The sequence below is a fragment of the Sphaerodactylus townsendi genome, linkage group LG01, assembly GCF_021028975.2.
Source record: "Sphaerodactylus townsendi isolate TG3544 linkage group LG01, MPM_Stown_v2.3, whole genome shotgun sequence".
Lineage (NCBI taxonomy): Eukaryota > Metazoa > Chordata > Lepidosauria > Squamata > Sphaerodactylidae > Sphaerodactylus > Sphaerodactylus townsendi.
The window spans coordinates 57,512,046-57,538,148 of record NC_059425.1 but is presented as its reverse complement, the minus strand read 5'-3'; the positions used below and the strand labels follow the sequence as shown (position 1 = coordinate 57,538,148).

The following is a 26,103-nucleotide window of genomic DNA, read 5'->3' as shown; positions in this document are numbered from 1 at the left end:
TACCCCCCCTCCCAAATTCTACTTTTTCTCCAGACTAACTTTTAATCCACCTTTCTCAGTGTTCTAGCAACACATTGAAAAACAGTGTTTCTTTGGAAAGTGAATGAAATTTCAGTAGGCTTAAGAACAAGACTGTCCCCCCCCCCCCATTTTTAAAATATAGTTGCTTATACCTTATTCAAGAAGAAAGTAAAATTATTGTGATTCTTGTGTGTAATTTAGCTGAAATGTGGGAGACATGTAGTTAAGGGTTACTATTTCCTAGTTGGGCCTGGAATTATAACTGATTTTCAGACTGCAGACATCAGCTTTCCTGGAGGGAATTGCAGCTTTGGATTGTAGACTCTAAGGAATCACATACTTGGTGAGCTTCCTCCTGTCCCCCAAACTCTATCCTCCCCAGGCCCTGCCCCCAAATCTCTAGGAATTTCCTAAAGCAGAGTTGGCAATCCTGTGTATAATCTAATGCAGGCTGATTACTACAAGAATGAGAAAGCATTTGTGTGTGCCAGTACTCAGAAGCAATGAAGGTTCTTACCTTTCACACAGAGAGCTTGACATTTAGTGTGCCTGAATACTTTTTAAAAATCTGAAGCAAGAACGTCTTTAAATTTTATCTTCAAACTTCCATACTTCCAAGAGTCCTGAAATTTGATACTCTCCTAGTTCAACATACACTCATTTCCTTAAAAGTTTTGAAGAGACACATTTTAACATCTAATGACTAGAACTTGGGATGTGACGTTTACCTTATAATTGAAGGCAGAACTCCTGTACAAAAGAAGCAGAACCACAAGTGGGAACAAATGCTGGACCTTTGAATGTATTAACCTTTTATATACTTGTCATCAGCCTTTGCTCTGGGTAGAATTTCCAGCTGAATCTACATTTTTGCCTGTGCAGATTATGATTTCCCAGTCTCGCCAATTTATACTTCCTTCATTTTCCATTAGAACATAAATTTTTAATATGGAGGTTATGTAGTTGACAACTCTCTTTTTTGAAGGGGGAATCCCATGCATAATTTGTATTTGTAATCCAAATAGAAAAAATCTTTGTATGTTATTCCCATAACCCCATTTGAATAAGAGGTATCACTGAATTTGCAAGAGGTTGGTTTCTTCTGAGACTGAAATATGAAAGTTTGCCCCCTTTATATCATTCTCATAATGTTTTTTCCAGAAGGATGCAAATCTTCATTGAATATATGTTGGAGAAAAAAACCTTACAAACCCTAAAATATGGATTCCCCATTGAAGAAATGTAGCTTTCAGCAAACACGAGGACAGAAAAAACAAAAAAAAAATTAGCTGCTTACAATTGATCCAAATCTCTTCATTTGGGAGTACCTGCTCCTTAAAATTAAATGGCATAATATCATGCACTCTTTTATTGTTCTGTAAATCACTAGTCCAGCTTCTTTCTTCTTATAATGAAATGTATTTTTCTTCTTCATATGCAATTAAATTTTCAAGTTTAATTAGAAAAAATGTATATGTATCCATGGATATCTAAATGTAGAAATATGAACAATTTTCCTTTTTGTCAAAGATTAAGAAGGTGTTGGTAAGAAGAAACTGCTTGTTACATATTTCTACCTCAATGGAAAAAAGAACCAAAATCTTTAAAAGGCCTAACTTGTAGGTAGTCAGGCTAAAAGTTGGTGCTTGCTATTGAATGGGTAAAATAAGAAGTCACAAGCTGATTGCAACTGATCAGTGAACATACTAGATAAATAAAGGTCCAGTTTGCCAACTTCTGAATATCTGGGAGAGGAAATGTATGCCAAATGTAACCAGCATCTGTAAAGCACCAAGGATGTTTGTGGCCTTTTCCGCATATCGCACTTATCCCATTTTGAAGGTGTTTTTAATTCCATTGTTTACAGTGAAGTATATCTGCATTCCCTTCCTCCAAACATTACTTCCTGACAGCCTTTTTTTTTTGCTTTTGCACATGTATGCTGCAGCAAGATTCATAGCATTGCTGATTTGATGGTCCCGAAAACAGGGAGGAAAGGGGAAATGAGAGGTATAGCTGTAAGGGGGCAGGGGTGCAATGCACCGGGTGCACCCCCTGTGGAGGTATGGTGAGGGCATTCCGGGGGTGGGGCGAGGGACACACCCCTTGCTATGCCTCTGGAGGAAATGCAAGAGACTAGAAATTAAGAGGAGAGGGGTGAAGTGGTGAGGTGAGGGGAAAAATGGCAGAGCAGGCACGAGAAGGGGGAGGTTAACCGACTGCACAGGAGTGTGGATAATGGCCAGCAATTTTAGTGGGAAAGAACAATCATTTTAAGTATGGCTGCACTGTGAGGGAAGCTAGCTTAGAAACATTTCAGTGGAAAACAATGCAGTAAATGTGTTTGTGTTTTCAGAAACAACAGAGGAAAAGCTGCTTGGAAATGTTTCTGGAACCAAACAAGGGAAAATGTGTGCAAGTCCACACAGGAAATGTTTTATTATCATCCTGGAAACGGTATAATAGACTTCTGCAGAAACGTCCTGTATAAAAATTAGTAATTTTTTAAGGCAAAAACTTTTAAGCAATCGAAAGTGGGGAACTTGAATTTTTATTAGGCTTTTATTTTTAGTAAAAGAGCGAACTTGATCTAATGGAAAAAGCCTCCAAATGAATAGTTCTGACTATGCATTTATTTTGAAAAAAGGACAGTTGCATATTGTTTTCTTCATACCATTTTTTAAAATCATTTTTATTTTGCTTAAAAACAAATAGTTCTTCAAGCAACAGCTTTACCATTTTCTTAAGGACAAGATGGCATCATTTTGGTACAAGAAAAGTCCCTGTGTCCCAACAGTGATCATTAGGCAGCTATCTGTTGACTGTCCCTCCACTTACGGTGGCCTGTCTGTCATCCGCTAGAGCCTGAACCTTCACCGGTGCGGCTCTGGCTCTGTGGATTGGGTTCTCTGAAGAGGCAAGGGGAGGCCCTCCTTGGAGATCTTCAGGAAGCTCTGCAAGGCCTGCCTGTTGGCGAGGCCGTTTGAGGGCAGTTGAGCAGCAGGCATCTTTCAAAAAGGAATGGATTTGGGACATTATTTTATCTTTGGTTTTTGCTGGGGATGTTTTAATTTTTACTGTAAGCTGCTTTGAACCAAGAGGAAAGGCAGGATATAAATGTTTTAATAAATAAAAAATAAGGCTGGGTTTAACAATAATTGTTGTACATCAGTACCAAAGATAGTAAAAGGTGCTATGACAATGATCATAGAAACATTTTGTGTTTTGCTATGTGAATGGCAGTCACTGCAAGCCTCATGGTGAAACTGTTTGCCTTAATTCCATATCTTTCCTGAATGGTTAGACTACACCAACTGTAGTTATTGCGGTTCTGTGAGTTTCAGATGAACTGAACTGGGAAATGGTAAAGGAGGTGTTCTCTTGGATGGTTTCAGCCAACTTGTGGGGTTTTCTCTCTCGACCAATAGGTAGGCAGGAAAAGATTCTTGGGCCCGCCCTGTCGTCTGTTGCCGCCAATTTGCCCCAGTATCTTTTTCTGCCTCGTAGGTAGTGCAGCAGCTTCGTCAGGCTCCGTGCTTAATCTTCCTAACTTTACCTCAGTGTGTGTTTTTGTCTTTATTGTGATTTCCCTTGTTTGTGATCCTTATCTCTGTCTCGCCCACACCTCCCTCGCTAAATCCGCAGGACGCGACGGTGTGATCGAGAACTAGCGCGCCAAAAATTTACACCTCAAAGCAATGGCAACGAGCATCATTTTTTCCCGGAGAGGGAGTCCTTCTGCGAATTACGGCTGCGAAAATACCACGGGCCTCCGCCCGAGCCCTCCGCTCGCCCCTCGTGAGTGGCTGGGGTGAGCCGGAGGAGAGGGAGATCAGCGGTAGAATCGCAGGGGAAGACGCAGGAGCTGCGCCCGCTCTCACGCGCTGCCTTAGCGAACGGGCGCTTCAGCTGGCTGCTCCTCAGCCGATCCTTGCTCCGGTCGCTGGAAGGCGCTTTTGGCAAGGGAGAGCTGGCTACCGCGCATTAACGGGTCATTCTCTGGAACAGGCCCCGGGCGCATAGCGGAGGTCTTCATAGGCCAGCGGCTGGCCCGCCGGCCTTCTACCTGGTAATCACTTCCTCCGCAGCGGCAACGGAACCCTGAGCGCATCTTCACCCGCGAACCTTCGTCGTTGGTCGAGGCAAGAGTCTTCGCCCCCTCAATCCCAACTTAACCCAGGCGGGGCGACATTCAAGCGGATTGGAGCCGCTTTTCCCCCCACCAGTTGGTGGAATTACGCGCTCATCTCCATTGGAGAGGAGGTTGATCACCGCATACTCAGTTCCATTGGCCTTAGTGAAAGGCATCGGGTGAGGGTTCAAGCCGCTTCAGGTCAGAATGCCCAGGCCAGGCAGGGAGGTGTCGGCGCTGGCACCCCAGCATTTTGGACTCTGACATTAGTGATGTCAGTGAGGGTGAACTGGATCCAGATTCCAGACCATTTCTCTGATCCCAGACACAAGTTCCCCAAGTCGCGGAACAAACACATCAGCCTCGTTCAAGTCAGAACAACTGGCAATCTTACTTAGCAAAAACTTATTTCCAGCTTTTGGATCTTCATGATTCCGAAAGCAGAAGCTGAAAGACCCCAGAAATGCGCCTACCAAGCCCTCTAAGCCGCATCAAGGGCGTCCCTTTAAAGGGCTTACTGCACATCTTCGCTGAAGAGGAAAGTGCGCAGTTGATTTTCCACTTCTCGAGTCATTCGAAAGTAAAATTTAAAAAAGAATGGATCAGCCCAGCGGCAAATAGGGTTCCCTCAAATTTTCAAAAAATTATATCTTTGGCCCCAGAGCACCTCCCACAACTTAATTAGGACTCCTATCGTGGACTGCTGCCAGCGTTTCTGCTCCTGCACTCCGGGGGTTTGGTCTTTGTCAAGACGGGGAAGGCAACAACTTAAAGAGGATGCCATGGATAGAAAGGCGTCGGACCTTCCAGCACGCGCAGGAAGTACTTGCGAAGCGGGCGACCATATATGCTGGCAAAATATACTGGCTCCTGCAGCCATACAGTCTCCAGGGCCACCATTACCGTGTGTGCTACAACGTCTTTTGTCCATCATTCCTCCCCAGGATCAGGGCATCAGGGAGGGGGTGGAGAGAGTGACGATGGCTGTCTCCTTCTTAGCAGATGCCTCCTTAGATGCTTTTTTTAACAACATCGTGCATCATGGCTTCTGCATCCGTAGCTTGGCGGTTGCTGTGGTTAAAACCGTGGCAAGCAGACTTAATCTGTCCAAAAAGCGGTAGTGGCCAGCTTCACGATTTCCAAGGGGAATTCTATTCGGAACACAGCTAGACAAAATATTGAGTGGAAACAAAAGACCACAAAAGACCATGCCTAGGTCAGTTAGGGGATCTGACAAAACCTAGGTTCACACTCTAGAGTCTTCCTTTCAGCCTCCTTTCGGTCCAAGCATATCACCCTACAGAGGGACAACAAAAGACCGGGTTGGCAGGGGACACAATTCCTTTCGTGAGGACGAGCAGGACTTTTAAGGGTCAGGGCAAGTCGGAGAAAACCCTTCTAGATCTGAACCCAATCCCAACAACAAGGCCTGACTTCTTTAGCTATCCCGGTCGGCGTGGCTTACTTCACGCTGCCACTCTAAAGCACCTGTGGGTGCTCCCCCCATGCCTAGACCGGGCTGGATTCAGGAGATAGTTTCTTCAGGCTACTCGCTTAGAGTTCCTTTTTTCTGGCTCCAAAGACAAATTCATTCCCTCTCCCATAGGATCCCAACCAGAGTGAAGAGGGACAGGTTGAATGCTGCCATCGTGCACCTACTGTCCATCCAGGCTGAAGTAGAACTCCGATTGCCAATGAACCAACGCGGCCAGGGAATTTATTCCCACTTCTTTTACGGGTCCTCAAAAAGAACGGGGACACCAGAGCCATTCTCAACCTTACGGCACCTTAACAGGCACTCTCGCGGAAATTCCGCTTCAGGATGGAATCTCCTCTCAGGTCCACGGTGGCAGCGAATCTCGAACAGAGACCCACTATCTCACGTCCTTAGATCTGGAAGGAAGCCGCATCTGCACATCCCAATCCAATCAAAGCGCACTTTCAGGCTTCCTCAGATTTGCTCTTGGGGAGACCGTCATTTCCAGTAATAATACCAAACTCTCCCGTTCGGGTTAGCCACAGCTCCCAGAGTTTTTACCAAAGTTTTGGTAGCCCCGATAGCCCTCCTACGCAGCAAGGGCATTCATATATACCTCTTACCTGGACGACCTCGCTTATCAGGTCCAGGTCTCGAACCCAGGCCCTCAGGGGATGTCAAATGCATTGTCCAGAGGACACTTTTGGAACACGGGTTCCTGGTAAATTTGCAGAAGAGCTCAACACTCCCCTCAACAGATGGAACACCTGGGGGCTCTAATCAACACTACGTCCTGCACCCGTTTGTGCCCTTCACAACAAGGTTACAAAAATCCAGGAGGCCTGTCGCAAGGTATCATAGGCAGAGGAAGGGACCCAGCTCCCCTGATGCAGCTAAGCGTAGTTTGTTGGGTCTACTCTTGTCTCACTATAGACTTAATCCAATGGGCAAGGGCCTACGCAGCGGCAGCTGCAAGCCTTTCTGGAGACCTCTTTGCCATTCAGATCATTCACAGAAAACATCGCTTCCCTTTTCGTCCTTGCCACTTAGTGCGGCATGTACAGTCTCCCTATGGTGGACTGTCAAGTCCAGTCTCACCAAAGGGGAAGGTGTATTTGTGCCCCAGAACGTGCTTCCACATATTCTCAGACGCCAGCCTGTCGGGATGGGGAGCCAAACTGAATCAACACCGGGCTCAGGGGACCTGGTCAGCAGCTCAGTCCCAGCTACCCATCAATGTGCTGGAAGTCAAAGCAATCTTTTTAGCGTTAAAATCCTTCAGACGTCTACTCCTCCGCTGACACGTGGTCGTCCACACGGACAACATATCGGCCAAATGCTACCTGAACCATCAAGGGGGATCACAATCCCTACAGTTACACAAGGAAGCATTCCCAATCCTTTTGTGGGCCGAGACCAATCTTGCGTCGCTGAGAGCGGAGCATGTGAGAGGATGTCTGAATGCGGTGGCGGATTGGCTCAGCCGGACCAAGCTCTCCAATGCTGAATGGAAGCTGAAGCCGGAAGTATTTCAAGAGATTGCGGAGAACCAAGTTCGGAGAACCAGTGATCGATCTCTTTGCCTCCCCGCGCAACGCGCAGATGGATTGCTTCATGACACGGTTCTACCATCCCAGGGCGAGGGCTACCGACGCTCTGACAGCCCCCTGGCCAGGGGGTCTACTTTATGCCTTTCCACCTCTACCGCTATTACATCGGCTGCTCCGGAGGGTGCAGACAGAGGGGAGGGAGGTCATCTTGGTAGCGCCAGACTGGCCCAGGAGGTCCTGGTACTCAGTTCTACAACAACTTGCCATCGCCCAGCCGCTGCCGCTGCCCGTAACACCCGACTTGCTGTCTCAGGGCCCCCTCTTCCACCAAGATCCAGGGTGGCTCAGGCTGACTGCCTGGCTCTTTGAGTGGCTGGAGATTGAGAAGGAAAGGCTACTCCACCGCCGTCATCGAAACACCATCGTTGCAGCCAGGCGCAAGTCCACCATTGGCGTATCTATAACTCCTCCTGGAAAGCGTTCGAAGATGGTGCAACAGGAAGAGGCGTAGATCCAGAGTCGCTTTCAGTGGCTTCTGTCCTTAACTTTTTACAGGAAGGCTTCAAGCAAAGCGGTCTGCGTAGTGCCACCAGCTCGTGAGGCAGCTGGCGGCATTGGCTCACCGGTCCTCCCACTGCTGGACGGGTCTACTCTGTAAATTCAGGCACCCAGATATTCCTAAAATTCCTGAAGGGAGTCTCTGCAGTGCGCGAGGGCTGCCAGTAGTTCTATCGCTTCCTCGTCCCTGGTAGGCTGCATGCAGTTCTGGATCGCAGCTCACTAAAGTCCCCGTTCGACTGCCAGTCCAGTCTATACACCTCTGCGAGGGCTTAGGATGAAGCTCCTCTTCTTGGTGGCCATAACATCGGCCAGGCGGGTGTCTGAGATCAGGGCCCTTTCAGTTAATCCGAATCTGTGTTTATTTTTTCCAGACAGGGTCGTCCTTAAACTTGACCCTCCTTACAGACCCAAGGTCAGCGTCACATTTCCATTTGACCCAGGAAGGTGGTTCTGCCAGAATTGCCCCAGACCCTCCTGTTTCCATCCTAGGGATGGGACGTTAGACGCTGGAAAGAGCGTTCACTCAAGGCATTTATTATAATGCACTGAGCAGTTGGAAGTCAGAAACCTTATTTGTCAACAGTAGCTCCACCTAGACTCTGGGAAGCCTATGTCCTCAGCGGCTGTTAGTTCGGAACATCAGAGGCTTGCATCATTGGGGCGACACATAAAGGCCAATCAGCTTCCCATCCTCTTGGGATTACTGCTCATTCTACGAGGAGCGCAGTTTCGCTAATCGCGGCTCTGTATAAGCATGTTCCTCTGGAGCAGATCTCGTAGGGCGAAAGCCATACTTGGGCCTCTGCTTTGTCTTTGTAAGACATTACAGGTTGACCTCCTCTATTCTGGTATGCCCTGCAAAATCTTTCGGTAGAAAGGAAGTCCTGGAGCACGTTGTCGGAGATTAACTAGAACCCACCCTATTTGGGTTACACTGCTTGGGGAGTCCCCACAAGATGGCTGAAACCATCCAAGAGAAATCGACCCATTGGATACTCACCGTGAAGGGGTCTTCTCTTGGGTGGTGGAAGCCATCTTGGCCCTCCCTGTTCGTTCCTTTCCGACATCGTGCTCCGGGCCAGAGTTGTTCTGTTAGTCATTGGAGCCTGCTCATGTTTACTGTTTCTTGTTTGTGTTATTGTTATTGTTTACTTGGTCCCTTCCCCATGTTGAACTTTAAGTGTCCGGCTTTGGACTATGTTCTGTTGTTGTGTGAAGCTACTCGGCTGGTCAGATACTGGGGCAAATTGGCGGCAACAGACGACAGGGCGGGACCAAGAATCTTTTCCTGCCTACCTATTGGTCGAGAGAGAAAACCCCACAAGATGGCTTCCACCACCCAAGAGAAGACCCCTTCACGGTGAGTATCCAATGGGTCATTCCCATTCATAGATAGCAAATGCCAACTAAGTATAAATTAAAGCTGGTAGGTAAACTATATTCTTTTCCACCAAAAGATGATAATAGAATTGTATATTAATCTGCCATTTCCTGGACCTCCTTTCTTCTGGAATGCTCCGCTTGGGTATTAGTGCCTACCTGACACCAACTCATTAGGACCCAAGTGGCGCATTCTAGAACAAAGAAGATCCAGGAAATGGTGGATTAATATACAACTTTACTGTCATCTTTCAGTGGAAAAGAGTGCAGTAAGAGATAACTGCACTTTTCGTTTGAAAGCCCAACTACTGTGAATCTTTTTGTTTTCTCATACTAACCTGAAAGATAGCTCATCCCATGATGGCTGACGCTTGAACTGGACTTATGAAAAACCATAGAAATCAGCAGTATGGCTTCGGCTTCCAGTGCCATGCAAGCATTTTCATTGATATGAGCATTTTACTTGTAGGATACTATACATCAATAAGTAGCAAATTGGTATTTCAGTGCTAAGTATGACTGTTCATTTACTGCCATTTGGCACACCACTTACTTGTGCCTTTCTAGGGACTGAAGGGAACTTTTTAGCTATTGCCCAAGCAGTTGCTATAAAAAAGAGGAGATAACTGCCAAAACAAATACAATGTGTTGCTTGTGTTTTCTATTATCCTACTCCCACAAAGACAAAAGTAAGAATATTGTGCTTTTCATGCTCGTCCAACTACAAGCATATTGACAACAGCTACCAAATAACAGGAGAATTTTTGCCTATTTAGCAGGGCCATGGAGTAGATGTGCTATTTGATGGAAGGGATGCTGAAAATAAACAGCTGGACGCCTATTCCTTTAAGAGTAGTGTTGGGTGTGTACCCCTGGTTTTTCAATATATAGGGAACCCCTGCCCTGTCCCTGGCACCGCAAGCATCTTGCTATTTCTCTAAAACAATGATATATGGGTTGAAAAATGGTTTCTATGCATGGATTTTTTGTTGTTTGATTGTGGCGGGTATGTGACTGAAAATACCTTTTTCATTGCAGGCTTTTAGAATAACGTAAATAGTTGGGATTCACTGTCATTTTGAGCAAGATACAGTAAATCTCAATTGTGATTGTTCTCCTTAAACAAGTTTGCCCGAAAGAGCATTTGACCATTGCTCCTATTCTTTAGTATAGTTTTATGCTCTACTCTTGGAATACTTAGTGATTTCTATTTGATATCCATGGTTTATGTATGTAATTTATATTTGCAGGAGTCCATCTTATTATTTTTAAAGATAGATGGTATATCCCTGTACTATTGAAAGAGAAGGATGAAGTGTGGTTAACATAAAAGGCCCTGCTTCTAAAGCATTCCAATGAACTGGAACCAGCCAAAACTTGCAGTAATTTCAAAGAGCAATTTCCACCCCTGGCCTTCTCATTTTCAGCAATAAATCTTGCTTTTAAGTGTATGAGTTGTATGAGGCTAGTTAAGCCCACACATCATGCATCCAAAAACATTGCTTTAATATTGAGAGGGAGGGGAGGGGATGAAAGAGGAGACCAAGCCATTAGCTGAACTGTTGCTTTGTTTGACGAGGTGATATTTCTGACTTGCTTTTGAAACAAGCACACATTCCTGTTGTAACTGTTGCTATAAGGCTTCATATTGTAAGGTTTCTTAAGTCTGAATTAAAGCTAGGGGCATGGTATCATGCAGACATTCAAGAGAAGTTCTTGGAAAAGATTTTAATGATTTATGTCCATGCGCCTTTATGAATTAGTCACAGAGAGTCACACAGAACTAGTCTAATAGTGAGACAGGACTTCTGTCCCTCGAAGATGCATGAAGAGAAGATTTAGCAATTACACTGAAGAAAGTACCTCTTTCCCTGCTGAGCAGTGCCCAGGTTAAGAGCTCTGATGAGAAATAGATTTTAATCAACCCTCCTGAGTTCTAAAGTAGAAACTTGGTGTAAATTTACAGCATGGGCTCTGACTTGCAAATTGTATTGTTCATGTACTTGAACCAGTGAATAATCATTGTCACATATTTTTGTCTTCAATTAATTCATATTCACTTTTCTATACCTAAGTATGTCAGATACATTTGGAATAGTTGGGGAAAATGCTGCTGTGAAAAAGCTTTCCCTGCAGTAGAGCTCAGCCATCCAGACTGGTTAGATTTCTTGCAGGCTGTCCTGGACGGAAGGGGACTAGCCCTTCCAGTTTAAATAGCTCTACTGCTGCAGTCAGATACTAGAAGCAAGCCTTTATTGGCATAGACAACAGTACAACAGTAATAAAAATGGATTAAAAAGCATATACAATACAGGTCGAAGGAAATCTACTGGCGTTTAGTAATTTCCAGGAGAAAGTCTGCCACTATCATACAGAGAGAAGGATCAGGGTTGTCCAACAAGTAGTGTAATCTAATTAAATCAGGGAGATGGGGTAAATGTAAAGGAGTAAGATTCACATACTTGGATCTGATTTCCTTGAATCTGAGACAGTGTCGTAATTGGTGGACCAGAGATTCAACTGAGCCATCGTTAAATGGGCAAAATCTTTTAGCTTTTTCTTGCTTATTAAATCTGCCATGTAACAAGGCAGAAGGCATAACATTAAACCTGGTGAGCATTATGGCTCTCCTTTGAACAGGGTTTATTTAGCAATACAGGTAGTGTGCCAAGTGGCCCCGTTCAAATGGGAGAGAAAAATGCAGGGGGGAGCACGGTTTCTTGGCTGCGGTGATTAGGGTAGAAAACTCTCTGTCCAATAGTTGACCTTTTAATTTCCTATAAGCTTCTGAATAGGACAAAGGGCAAAGTGAAATCCACCTGGACAGTCCAATAGAGGCCATTTTTTCTTCAATTATGGAAAACCAGGGGTTGGAATGGGTGTCAGAGAGCAGACCAGGGAATTACAGTCTGAGAGAAAGTGAATTCGCAGCCAGAATCTAAAAGTCCTCAGCCAAGCGGCTGATTCCAAGGAGTTTTGACCTAACTCCAGACAAAGAGCTGCATAGGGCATGCAATTTGGGAGTCCAGTTATCTTGTGAAAAAATTTGGATTGAAGAGAATTAAAGGAGTGGTTAATAGCTTGAATCCAGATTGGGACTCCGTAAAGCAATCTCAAGGCGACTTTGGCATTGAAAAATTTGAGGGCAGGAGGGATAAAGGAATGGCCACTGCTGTAAAAGAAACGTAGTAATGCTGACATACTGTTAGATGTAGCTAGGAGAGCGGCCTTCCTCTGGGTTGCCCATGAAAGATTAAAGGAGAATAAGAGGCCAAGGTATTTATAGCACTTAACCTGTTCAATTTGGGTGCTTTTCATTGCCCATGTGAGCTTCTTAAAGCACCTAGAGAAGACCAATACCTTGGTTTTTTCATAATTAATTCCTCCACACAACCCAGTGGTGGGTTAAAATTGAAGCCAAACTTAATGAGTTGGGCATTTCCTTGGAGGACCTGCTAATGCTAACAGAGCAGGAGGTCTATGGGGCTATCAAGAAGAGACTTTTTGACAGAGAGTTTCAACAGATGCTAGAGGAAGCTAATAAAACCTGTTCCCCGATCTCTCTGGGAATACCTATGGATAGACTAATTGCAGCCCAGTACCTTTATCTCCTGGTTGAGGCCCGGTGGCGTAGAGCAATCACCTTAGCTAGGTGTAATGCCCTGCCTTCTTCCTTTAGCCTTGGACGCCACCTTGAAATCCCACATAAAGAAAGGAAATGCCCGTGTGGCATGGGTTCTGTGGAAACAGTATCTCATATGCTGTTGGATTGTCCCTTTTATGAGATAGGTAGGAAGAAGCACATAATCCCCTTCCTGCATGGAAGTGAAGGCATTACAGATAAACAGAAGGTTATATATCTTTTAAACAGCCACAACTACGAGCTGTTGGAAGCGGTGGCTAAATTTTTAAATGGTGTTATTTTAACTCGTCAGAAATTGTAAAGTTGTAAAGGCTGTTATTATCTTGCTAAGCTAATCTTAAACAATCTATATGCCATTAAAGGTATTCGAAATCGAAATCGAAATCGAAATCATAATTAATTGTCAGTCTGTTGGGTTCACAGTAATCCACACAGCGCTTCATTAAGCGTCTGAGGCCAACTCTGGATCGAGAGAGAAGGACAGCGTCATCTGCATAGAGCAGAATTGATACATGGGATGTACCCAGTTTTGGGGCATGGCTGTTCACTTCTGAGAGAGTAGAGGGGAGGTCACTTAAGAAAAGGTTGAAAAGAGTGGGGACCAGAATGCAGCCCTTTGGAAATTGGAATACTGTCTGTCAAAAGGCCAGTCAGATACTTCACAAGCTCACTCCACAGCAACAGTTGTTTTCTATTCAAGATTCAACCAGACACTGAGTTTCCTATCCAGATTCGAGGACAGCAGAGGGGAATGGCCAAAAGAACTCCTTTGCGCATTCCTACCATCTCCGTTGTTGGGGAGATTGCTCAACAAGATCAGGAGAGAAGAGGCAATGGTAATGATAGTGTCTCCACATTGGCCAAGGAGACCTTAGTCTCAGTAGTCTTAGATTCATACAAATGTCCCATCTACCTCTGTGGCATCTCCCACAGTGATAGGGTTTCTCCAGTAGGGACCAATTCTGTACAAAGACCAGCCTCACTGGACTTGATGGCCTGATGTCTGAAAGATCTTCCTGAAAAGATACAGGTTTCCTTAAAAGAAATCACAAATGTAATGATCCAAGCCAGAACATCATCCACAAGACGGACTATAACGATACATGGTTAGTATTTTTTTAAAGAACGGAAACAAATAATATTAACTCAAATGAACTATCGATGAAGGAACATAGATCTATTCTTGATGAAAGACTGGTGAAAAGGATTGAACTGACAAATGTCAGCGTTATCAGCAGTACTATCGCACAAGAAGGGGCAAGGCAAAGAGCCCTGTCACTGCTGCTTTGCAAGGCAATATTTTTTTTTTGCAACAGCACTCTCCTTACTGTGTAGCTGGGGGCAGGGAGCCAAGACATCTTTATTAGTCAATTTGTTTGCCCCATTTGCATGGCTCTGTCAAAAAGATTTTCCTAACCGCTACCCTGAACTGTGGGACAAAGTCAAGTTGTACTCTATGGCCTTCCCAACATCATATTTAGTAAGGCTGGCAGTCACCCAGCATTTTTCTAAGTAGAGAAACAGTCTGAGAATTACTGAATGTGGGAATCTAAGACTTCTTTTTAGTGCCTTGCAGCCTGATGTTTAGAAGCTGATATCCCTGCATCAAGCACATCCATCCCATTAAAACTGTGAAGACAAACAAGTGAGAGGCAAACATACCCTTCCATATTGCTAAAACAGCTCTATAAATTGGTTTACTTTTACTAGATAATGATTTATTTGTGAAATATATAGGTGTGTTTACAGTGTTATAGTTTTGAATTTGCAGTAGACCTAATACCAAGAAAGAGTTGTATGTTCATATATGTGTGTGGGGGTGGGGGGTGGGAGTGGAACTAGGAATGTGGCCTGGCACAAAGGCAGCAGTAGCCTGAAAAAAGTTTTGGAACCATTATTTTAGAACCATTTCTTTCTTGGTTAGTACTTTTCAGACTTTGCTGTTTCTGGCTTTATTAGGGTTACTTGTAATCTCTTCAGGTACCTTCCATACTATAGATACATGAGAAGTTTCTATTTCAGGGGGATTTGCTCTTTCTGTCGCCTGGGTGTTTTTATACTGTCTCTACTTGTGTAATTACATTTAGTTCCCTCACAGGTCCTGAGTTATTTTTCTTTACTCATTTGAGACAATTGTAACACTTCAGTTCCTCAGGTTTTCTCCTGTTCTGAGGAGTCCACTTTGTAGGGTTTGTTTTCTGAGGTTTATTTATCCTGAGTGAGCCAGGCTGATTTCTTTTGATTCCCTAAAATAAAATAGGTTGTCCCCCTGAGGAAGGAGGACATCTTGCTTGGGTGATTCCCATGCCTTCCTTTAGGAAGGCGTGAACAAATCGTCTTCCACTTCCTGTCTCAAGTGGCGGGAGTTGCCCTTGCCAGTTCCTTTCTTGCCTCAGACAGGGAGAGGAATGCAAGGATTAGGCTTTCCCAGCCTTTTGTTGTCTTATTCTGACTTATGTCTTAACTTTTTCCATTCTAATATTTATCTAATTCACTATTCTTGCCTGCCTTTCTCATTTGACTGTCTGCCTTTCCTGGGGAGCTGAGGGACACGCTCAGAAAGTCAGGGATCCTCGGACTGTATTTTTGTGCCTTTTATCCTGTGCCACTGTGGTAGTAAACAACTTGGGAGTTGGCTTCCTGTCTGAGGCTGAACTACAGGTGCCTCTCACAGCTGCTGCCCAGGACTTCTGGTGGTGTGCTGATTCCTGCCCAGGACCCAGCAAACTGGATTACCCACAGGCAGAGAAAGCCTATAAAAACGATAAGAAGAAGTGGCAGCTTTCTCTGAGCCCAGAGGAATGCACAGCCTCCATCTTGGCTCCCTCAAACACAGCAAATTTGGCCGGCTGCACTTTGCACTCACCACAACCAGGGGGCTCTTCTTCTGGATCAAATGAGTTGCCAAGTGAGGGACCTTCTGGGAGTAGCCAGCAGAAAGCTGGCCATCAAGCTCTAAATGCTGAATTAGTTGCATTTATTAAGCAGACCATGAAGGAGAAATGGGCTTCATATTTCCAGGTGGAAACCAGTATGCAGCCAATTACCCAGCCCCATATAGCCCCGCATCCTCTTCCTGTTCCTTAGAGTTTTCAGACAAGAGGGCTACCAGGGTCTCCTAGCTAAAGCCATAGCTGCCTTGGAACTACAAGAAGCAAACATCAGGGATGATTCTGAGACACTGCAATCCACTGTGAGGGGCAGGCATAAGGAGAACAGGCAATTTTTTCCTATTACAGAGACTTCAGATAAGGCCTTTTCATTCCCATATTCTTTGAAAACCAATTAAAAAAGGAATGGGCCAACCCACGGCCAACAATGCTTCACTGTCTTTGTTAAGAAGCTATACCAGAATTTGCTAGCCAGTTATTGCAGGTGCTCCCAGTAGACACCCCAGTAGCTGCCTTATAGTCTATTGGTCTGGTCTCAGAAGACGGATGAGGATCCATTACGGACTCTCAAGACAGGCACTGAGTTTGTCCTCAGGAGGGTGCACAAAGCCACAGCAATGGCTATCAGGACTTCTGCTACAGCCTGTATCATTTCTAGAGCTGCCATAGTCTGGTCACACAAGATTCTGCAACTCATACCTGTCCAACAAAAGGCTACTGGAAGGGGCCCACATTATTCTGAAAGCCAGCTCATTAATGGCAACACCACCTCGGACATGCTGATCTTCTTTTCAGAGCTGTGGCATGCCCTGTGGCCTCCAGGAGAAATCTCTGGCTAAGAACTTAAGCTGACCTATGCTCCAAAGTGCTGGTGTTGTCTTATCCATTCCAGGGGGATATGTTGTTTGGGGCTCCCTTTGAGAAAGTGCTGGTGGAAACCTCTGATAAAAAGAAAGTCATGCTAAAATCCATTGGACAACCTGATAGATGTTCATCTCATTGCTTCACCTTCAGATTCCACTGCACCTTGCCAAGGTTCTGTAAGGACAACAAGAAACTTAACCGGTCATTTTGTAAAAACTCCAGCGGTAAGTCCTTTTCACATATAATTGACAGCAACAACAACAGTGCTCCCAAGTCTTGACTTCCCGGAGATTCCAGTAGGAGGCAGGCTTCTACACTTCTAACAGACCTGACTTCAGGAACACGTACCTTCATGATTCAAACTGATGGGAACAATGGTGGCAACCATAGACTCAGTTCACTGGGCTCATTTGCACTCACAACTCCTACAGCATCTCCTTTGACCATATCAACTGGACATCATGAACAACCAAGACCATAGAGGTAAAAAAATCCCTCCTATGTAAACTGTCATGTCCAACTTGCAACAAGATAAACTGTTTTATATGCAGGATCAGATCTAACTATTAACAGATGCCAACCTGTGAAGCTAGAGAATGATGCTGAAGGATCAACCAACTGGGATAATCCCACGTCTCTTGAGAAGATTAAAGAACTCCAGGTGCAAGTGATTATGGTGGCACCACACTGGCACTGATCTCCTTCTTCAAGGAACTGTCACACTACCAGGCAGAACTACTCTTCAATTTGTTTGTTGTTTTCTCCTGAGCCAGACCTGATCTCTCACTGTACTCACTGTACTCTCCATGAGTACTCTTCATCTGATGCAAATTTATATGTAACTCTAGGTAGCAGAATTACTTATCTGGCATTGCATTTGCTGGAGATCTTGTTTAGAGCATGCCTTCATTTTCAGCTTCCTTCATGTAGTATTCTTATGTTAGTACTACCTGTCCAGAATTCTTATCCCTGGCAGTCCATATACAGACAATACAAAGTGTAAGTAAGACTTGTGGGTACACTTTTGCTGTCCTGGTGCCATGTTTAAATAGAGTCTAAGGCCGTTTCTGCACGGGCGAAATATGACGTCGTGGAAACGGGAAAAGAAACGTCAGAGCGAGAGCGTTCGCATGCATAGCGGCGGAGGTGCGCAGTTGCGCCGTCGCGAAAACGCTTAATCGGCGCGAAGACGCCGTATTCAAAAAACGCTTTGAAGCGCTCTTTTCCCACATGTGATGCACCGACACCGCAGTCGTGCGAACCGCCACCACGGAGCCGTTCTCAACAATGGCGACTGCCAAAAGGCCAAGCTTGGTCACCGTCCCCCCCCACACACACACACGTTTGTCCCTGGTGATTTCCCTGCATGGTCAAGCACCTTTCCCAGATCCATGTCGCCTGTGCAGATGGTGGCTGCCCATACACACTCTGGTCTCACAGGTAACATGAACTGGGACTGACAGTAGCTGGGAGGGGAGGCAATGACAGATGGGGGATGGGCAGGACATCAGGGCAGTCACATCAGCCAATCGCGCTGCTTAGCCAGTCGAAAGGCGTTATCGCTAACGGGAGCCGCATGGCGAGACGCCGCTTCCGCCATAGAGCTTCCAAAGTCGCGTAACCGTCACATTTCTTCGGGGCTCCTGACGCACGCGAGCTCGTACTTCGTCTGTCGCGAAGCGTTTTAGCGGATGCATTGCTATTTACTTCTACGCCATCGCGTCGGCTCCCTTTTTCTATCCGTCGCGGAAGCGGCCACAAAAGATCCAGTGTTCTAAATCTGACCCTTTTTGTTAAGAAATGAGTTCGTAAATCAAACACTGAGAAAATAAACTATGGACATTTAGACCATGCGTAGATCTTGCTGGATCAGGCCATCTGGATTGATCCATCTAATCCAATATCCTATCTCATGCAGTGGCCAACCAGTTACTCCTGAAGGCCAACAATAGAAATAGTTTTGGTATAATTAGCATAATCAAGAGGTGAGATAAGGAGGAATTAAACCATATTTAATGAGGGTAAGAATGATGTGCAGAACTTCAACGTAACATTCTTGTCTACAGCCTTTCTTCCCCTATATTTTGTTTATCTTTATCTTTTATAAATTTGTGCCCTTCATTTTAGACAGTTGTTTTCTTAAAGACATACATCAGTAGAGACAGGCACTATCCAGATTTAAAAACACAGGGGAAGGGGAGCAGAGGGAAATGGTAGGATCAAGAGATTAGTTCTCCCAGAAGCTTTATTTAGCTGGGCCAGACTAATTATCCTCAATTCCTGTTCATGGTTGGACAGAAATCATTGAACTTTACTTAGTTTTTTGGCTGGTGACTGATATCAAAGTGCCCCTTCTTACACAGTCTCAAGGCAATTGGTAGTTGGAACAGAGATTCTTTTTCCTGTCAGAGGAGAATGATGCTTCTTGTGACTGTTTCTTACCAATCTGGCGGACAAACTAGTATTTGTATGATCTCTATATTGCTCAATTCTATAGCTTACAAGAATACACTTCTTTAGCATCTAACATATTCTGTCATCAGCTATTATATATTTTTCTGTATTTATCATCAATCAGTTTCTAACTTGTGTCATCGTAATATTTAATGATATTTAATAGTGGCTGGCTCCCATATTGATAATAAAAATATCAAATCAAGGAGAGGGAATTGGGGAAATTCCCAGGTTTGCAGAAAAAATTGACTGAATAAATCAACCAAAAGGTGAAAAAATTCTCCAAAACTGGCCTCAACAGGGGTGAATGGTAGGAACTGCTTATTATCAGTTGAAGAGAAAAAAGGTGAGAGGAGAAGTCAGACTGTTTCAATTATTTATTTTATGTAGACAATTCCAAAAGGGGAAATTGAGTTTTCAGATTGTTTCCCTGTCCTGCAATTCTTCACAGGTGTACTGTCTTTAATGTTGCTTTTTATAGCTCAATATGAACTTCACATCAAGCCTAAAGGATAGGCCAGTATTATTTCCAGATTGGATGTGTATGAGGCTACTCAAGGCCACGAAGTTCAATAATTTACAGGAGAAAGATGATGAAAAATTAAAGTTTGGAGACACTGTTCAGTGCATACTTGTCTAGCATGTTTCACGATGGTAAATGTGTTTTGTGTTTGGTCATCTCCTCCCTTCCTCTTCCACATACCATTCTCCTCCCATCATTGTGTTACCTAGCTTAACAGGGGGAAGGGTTTCTTTTGGGGTTAGCACTGGGGAAGACTAGCTCAGTTTAGCAAATACGTTTGGGGAAAGAGCTTAGCTTGACAGAGCACTGGGGAGAGCAACTCAGCTTGGCAGAGCTTTGGGGAGAGCAACTTAACTTGGCAGAGCTTTGGGGAGAGCAACTTACTTGACAGAGCTTTGGGGAGAGATAACTCACTTGGCAATGCGAGAGGAGGCTAGGTTGGAATCTTTGAGACTATGTATACGGGGGGAAATGGCATGGAGCGTTGCGCAGAGTAACACAAGGAGTCCAAATCAAGTTTAAAATGTTTATATAAATTTGGTTTCAAGCAAACATACAGTAAGATATGGAGGCACACACATACAAGTTCCTAGAGATATAAAAAGTTGGGGAAAATAGGTTTGGATGATAGAATGGGAAGTGGGAGGCAGCAGGGTGATACGTTACCTAATGGTTCCAATGCAGCAGACGAAGGAGAAGGCAGGGACTCTATGCCAGCACAGAGATCCCGTAGAAGGACGATATCGTGTCTCACACCAACTTGACCAAGGGAGGTACAGGTTAGAAATGAGCAATGAGCTTAAGGTGAGCAGGACTTTTATATGGTGGATCACTGGTTTGGTGGGAAAAAGACCCTTTGCATTAGGTTTTGTTTCTTGCATCTGTGCTGAGTTGCAGGGCTGAGCTAATTAGCAGCTCTAGCTATTGTTCTAACCCAGGGGATTGGTAGCCTATTGTTCTCTGATTACATTAGAAGCACCTTGAATAGGTGGCCGGCAGAGTAAGTCTCTGGCTATTGTAATTTTGCAGAGGCAGCGAGATTAAATCAGGGATGGGAGCACTTAGGAGGTTTTAGGAACAGCTGAAGGGGAGGAAGGTTGCAGCATCTCAATTCAAGGCACAGTGCACATTTACAACTCTATTAACTGTAGCTCTGACTTGGGTGTGGACATCAAGGGAGCAAATGAGTAGATTAACTCTCTACTGACTGTTTGCTATTTTGCAGACTTGCTTTTAGCCTGCTCCATCCTACTCCACACTATATATATCTATTAGCATTAATATTAACCAGAAATATATCTCACATATATATTGTATCCATAAAAATCCTGGATTGAATGCGTGTTCTGAGATGTGGAGTGAAAGGGGAACATAACAATTGTGTGAACTGTAAATTTATCTGTGGTCTCAATGTGTAGGCCAGAATTCTCGGCAGACTCGGCAGAATTCTCTTAGACCTTGGTAATAACGGGGAGTGCTCTCCTCCCTCTGTCATCCATGGCAGTTCCTTCCATCAAGGAGGCCCCCCACATTCCCTCAAGTTCCTTTCTGATGTGTGGAGATTGGTTCAGTCCTTCTCTTTGGTTTGTGAGTATTCTTCGTTCATTTTTCCTTCTGAGCTGAGGCAGCTCTTGCTGGCTAGGTTTCTTTCTACCTTTGATGTCTGTTTGGAGTTTTCATTAAATGAGCCAGTTTTTGGTCACTAGTTATTACATCTACCCCCTTGGACCAACATTAGTTTGGGTCACAGGAATGACCTTGAAGGCCCCATTCAAGAAGTGTTCTGCATGTAGCACTAAGATAACTGTTTCTGATGAATATGACTCACCTCTCCTGCCATGTTTTTGATGAACATGACCCCCACCTCTGCTTCCTGCTGTAAGTGGCTAAAATAGACAATGCAGGGCTGGACTGAAACCACAGATGAAAACCTGGTTGCTCATACTATAACTGGTGTTCATTAGGTCTTCAATTTAGACACACATCCCTCCCTCATACCCCACTGGATGTCATCTTCCTTCTCTTGTGGCTTATAGTTTTCAGACATTCGGTGACAAGTAGAAACTTGAGGGAAGGGGGGGGGCGCCTCCCTGAGTCATGTGACATTTTGGGTGGGAAGGAACCATCACAGATAACACAGTGAGGAGAGTGCCCGCTACTGCTGCTAAGGACTGAGAGAGTTGGCTGGCCTGCACAGGTGCAGTCCCCAATGTGTGTCTGCATTGAAGACTTAGATGAACACTAGTTATGTTAAGTGTAACCAGGTTTTTCTATGACATTGGTACTAGGCAAACTATGATTTGCCTCAAAATCAGAATTAGAAACTGACTTCAAACTTCATATTTTTTTTAATCCTGGCTTGCAGGTATGCTGGAATTGGTGCAAACAAGGTAATGTAGGGGGTCGGGGAGAGAATCAAAGTACATGCAAAGGGAACCGACATGCACAGTGGCTATTACATCTGAACTAGACTTTTAGGGTTGGGGTATGGTAAATTTTTAACATTTTAGTTCAATATGCACATTTGATAGATTTATTAATGATCCATCAATTTCTTTATAGCTAGTTAGCTGAAAGCATAGCTTATTTGAAAACATGTTTTTATTCCTGGAGCCACAGGTACAGCAACAGGTAAGTTGGAAAATTTTTCCAGATGAGACCTGCCTCTGGTATTTGGCACTAGTTTCATGCCCTTCTCCTAAAAGTGCAGGCTTGTACCTCATCAAGCAAGTTGTGCTAATTATCCCCTTATCCGTGCCCAGCCCAGAACTGCATATTTTTAGAAGGTGTGCTTCAATTCTGCAATATGTGGAATGCTGGAAGAATTCCAGAGTCTGTTAGTAAATTTAGTTTTTAAAATGTAGGCGGAAACTACATAAACATCTTTTTAAAATGGGCAACTAAGAGTCAGACAATCAGGAGAGTAGAGCTGTCTGAAAATATTCAGAATTTCATTATTCATGTTTCCTCTCATCTTTTCTCTAGCCCTGAAAAATAAAGTTGGGTTGTAAAAAGCAAATCAAAAGGATACTGTGGCAGAACTGTGCTCCTGCATGCAGTTATATGGGCCACACCTCACAGATTTAGTGAGACAAGTGCATGTAGAATTAGGGTACAAGTTAGTTGTGGCATGGGTGACATACGGAAATGTTAATAGCATCTGCCCATAGTATTCAAAGTGTTGTCCTCCCCAGATTTGCCAGCTGACACTATCATGACTCTTGTCTATATCATATACCCTCCAAGACTTCTGTCTTATTTTGGGGCCAGACGTTCAGTAATTGAAGTGGCAGACATCTGCAGTAAAAAATGGATTTTCTCACTTCTTAATGCAGGCAGTGGATTCCAATTTCAAATGTTCCTTTGCGTTAAAAATGCTAACGGATAGACAGCTAGCATAAATGGAGTTCTCTCCTCGGTCCATCTTTCTTGTATTGGCTTTCTATCTGCAGGAAATTTTTAACAAATGGAATATTCCATAAGGTTATCTTCTCCTCGCAATCTGAAACAGTGCACTGTATTGTACCATTTCATTATGGTCGTATTCTCTTCTGTGAGCAAACCAGACCATAAGACTTGTCTGCAGCTCGAACTGAATAAGGTGGTAAACTACTGAGCTGTTAGAAAGGTCTGTCTCTTCAGACTGCAGGTTGAAGGATCACAGTTTGGATTGTTGCCCTAATGAATTACTAAGAACTGCCATGTTGAAGGTATTTAAAATGGTAACTCAGTGCCATCTCATGTATCAACTATTTGCCTGCCCTGGTGCCTCTAATTTGTTCCCCAGCAAGCTGTTCCTCTGTCAATTTTTGTTGGATGTTATCCTGTGCCATTTTAAGTCATCAATTTGTTCCATGATGCATCTGGAAAATTCAAAACAGGTGTTTTGAGGATATTGGAGATAGTGATAACAACTAGCTATATCCTATTGCAAGAAAAGGCTGCCAGTTTTGGAATATGAAATGTAGAATATTTTCTGTTAAAGTAACATACTTTGTCCAATGTAGCTTTTTTTTTTAAAGGAGAGAACATGTTCAAATCCTAGCAACATATTGGGAAGATTTAAAAGCTGCAACAAAGATGTTGATTTCAATTTAGTACTGTGATCTTGAGTTCTGTGAGGTTCTTATCCTTGGAAGGAAAACTGAAATGTAATGTAACTGTTAGATTTGGAAGTAAAATTTATCATTCAGTTGGGGGTTTTTTCAATCAAAAGATGAGGTTAGACCTATGTTAGCTTGTATAATTGTGTATGTTTCAATGTTAGTATGGTTGTTTAATCTGATGGGCAAATGTTTAATCTTCCATCAGACTTCAACTGGTATAAGTACTGATTATATCAGTGAAAGCTTTCAGCCTTGCATTGTATGTGCTTGTAAAATTACCTTTCAGGAACTGCTGTAGAAAGATATGGGTTGTAAATAAATAAATAAATGCAAATAGAGAATGAGCAGGAAGATGCCCTTGTCAAAACCTACCTGCAGGGTTTTCAGTTTTTTTAATTTGATGCACATTGACTCTAACAATATAGATAGGTGGTATTTAGAGATCCTTACATAAGCCACATGACTCAGGGGTAGAAAGTCTAGTTCCTGGCACCTCTAGTTGAAAAGGGCGGGAAAGATTAGGTGATAGGTGATGTGAAAGATATTTACCTGAGACCCTGGGGAGTCTGTCAGTCTGAGTGTACAATACTGACATTAATAGACCAGTAGTCTGATTAAATATAAGACATCCTCATGCGTGTTCATGTTCAAGTAAGGGAACTGATCAAAATAAAGATTAAATCCTGTCACTTTATAAGCGCAGCTTGTTTTACCTCAATGTTTCATACAATTTTAAACGCTGTCTTAAATGTTCATTCATATGCAAGAGTTATTTGAAGACTTACATTTATAAAAAAGAAGCCGTTTTAATATTTAATTGTATTTGTTTTATAATGGGGGTTCTAAACATTTGTTTTTTCCATCTTATTAAGTCCCTGAGAAATAAACTAATTTAATTCTGAGTGCATAGTGGAGAAAAACATTGGATTTGGAAAAGTCTGGATTTTGAAAAAGTCTGTAATATGAGATTTCAAACCTTACTCAGTGCCAGTGATACATACTCAGTGGCTCAGGAGTCACATTTGACTCTTTGACATGGCACCATAATTCTTCTAAGCATGGTTGCCCAATGTGGCACCCACTTGCTGTTCCAAGAATGTAGGCAAGACCCTTGTCTGAAGGCTTCTTGTTGGCAGATTCTTTGCACCTTGAACAGCCACTTCCAGATGGATAAGCTGTGACTCTCCCTGTGCTGTGGACCTTACATCATAGATTTAAGTAGAGGGCTCATCATCTCCTGGGCAGCATCTCGGCAGAGAGTTGGCTGCAGAGAAGAGAGTGAAACCATCACCACTGTCATTATGGCAGTCACCCAGAAAAAGAACAAATTGCCCACACTGGTGTGGTGGGGTCTTTACTCTCTGTTGCTCTCTCTGTTCAACAGTAGTGGGAGAGACAATTCTACATGCCCAAAGGCATTCTGGTAATTTAAGAGGGTGTACTTTAATATTGCAATGGATTATTGTATATGTGGATTTGGTGGGCTGGAATACAGGGCATACAATAGTAACTTGGTTGTTTTGGTTGATAGTAACTGTGAAGGTGCCTGTCTGTGAGTCGCAATGTGAGTACTGTTCTATGCCTTATTTATCTATAACAGAAATCGTCAATCTTTTTGAGCCTGTGGGCATGTTTGGAATTCTGACACAGCATGGTGGGCACAACAACAAAATGGCTGCCGTACAAGGCAGAGCCAATCAGAACGTGATTTCCACAGTTTAGCTTCAGATCCTTGTACTTGGCTGGCAGCTGTTGATAAAGCACCATTTTTCAAAGAATCTGAACCTCCAATCAGATCTTTTGTTAGTTTCCATTTTCCTTCTTCTGCTTCTGGTCCCTTTTGGAAAATAAGAGTTAAAAATGTAAATGGTGAACTACTAAAATGTTGAGTGTGAGGGATTCTTTGTGCTAGTAAAAATGTATTTTTATTAAACAATGAGGTTGTTCAATTATGTATGCCAAAAAATTGGAACTTGGGCAAAACTTAGTCCAGCCCTTGGTGACCTTTTGTCTTGTTTCCTTTCATTCTTTCTCTCATTTTATCCCATACCATGTTTTCTTGGACATATTGCACAATACACAAAAGCTAACAGTATAGCTCAAAACTAATGGTCTTATGTTCTTAAGAAAATAAATATTGCATAGAATTTGGAATATCTTTTAATCACCTCAACTTCTGGAAGCCATGTTTTGGTAATTTGGAGCTATCCATGGGAATGCATGGTCTTTTGTCCCTGCTTCAGAGTATGTTTTCTCCATTCTTGATTACTGATGCTATCAAGAATTAATGCTAGACTTGACAAGAAGTTTTTGAGTTCTGGTGTTTGAGACAGCCATGATCAGCATTGGTTCAGTGATTTTTTCCCAGTGATTCATGCCAGCAAGGAAAGGGCATGGAAAATTTGCTCTGGACAGCAGGAGAGAAAGGAAGAGAGTGTGTGCCCCAGGCTGGCCTTCTGTGTAGAAACCATAGCTTACAGATAGTTCACTGGAGCTTTTAA

General features: G+C 43.6%; 1 protein-coding gene across 4 annotated transcripts in view; it reads left to right on the top strand.

The window, feature by feature from the left end:
• PTPN14 (protein tyrosine phosphatase non-receptor type 14) overlaps nucleotides 1-26,103 on the top strand; it is a 149,543-nt gene that overhangs the window by 43,181 nt on the left and 80,259 nt on the right. Inside the window, exon 1 of one of the 4 annotated variants that reach the window (XM_048492834.1) lies at nucleotides 8,997-9,101. The exons of the other annotated variants lie outside the window; for them this stretch is intronic. The gene's annotated coding sequence lies outside the window, so the exon portion shown is untranslated. Of the gene's footprint in view, nucleotides 1-8,996; nucleotides 9,102-26,103 lie in introns of those variants that run through there. 4 annotated transcript variants of the gene reach the window in all.